We start from the raw sequence: 269 nt of genomic DNA, 5'->3' as shown, positions 1-269 counted from the left end.
CTGTTTTAGTTTTCTTCATCTCACTTTTTTAATTTAAATCTTATTCTCTGCCTTTACATTGTGTATATTTTTGTAGGTTGACATAAGTCCTTTTAAAACAAGTTATTTCTTATACATAAATAGAGGAGACTCAACTATGTTTTAAATGGATGAGGGATTGAATAAACAGCTATACTTTGTCATTTTTCCTCCCTTCCTTCCTTTCTTTTCTTTTTCTCTTTCTTTCTTTCTTTCTTTCTTTCTTTCTTTCTTTCTTTCTTTCTTTCTTT

This window comes from Phoca vitulina, unplaced genomic scaffold (assembly GCF_004348235.1).
Source record: "Phoca vitulina isolate PV1807 unplaced genomic scaffold, GSC_HSeal_1.0 scaffold18, whole genome shotgun sequence".
In the NCBI taxonomy this organism is placed as follows: Eukaryota; Metazoa; Chordata; class Mammalia; order Carnivora; family Phocidae; genus Phoca; species Phoca vitulina.
The sequence above is the reverse complement of the archived record's forward strand: the minus strand, read 5'-3'. Positions refer to the sequence as shown.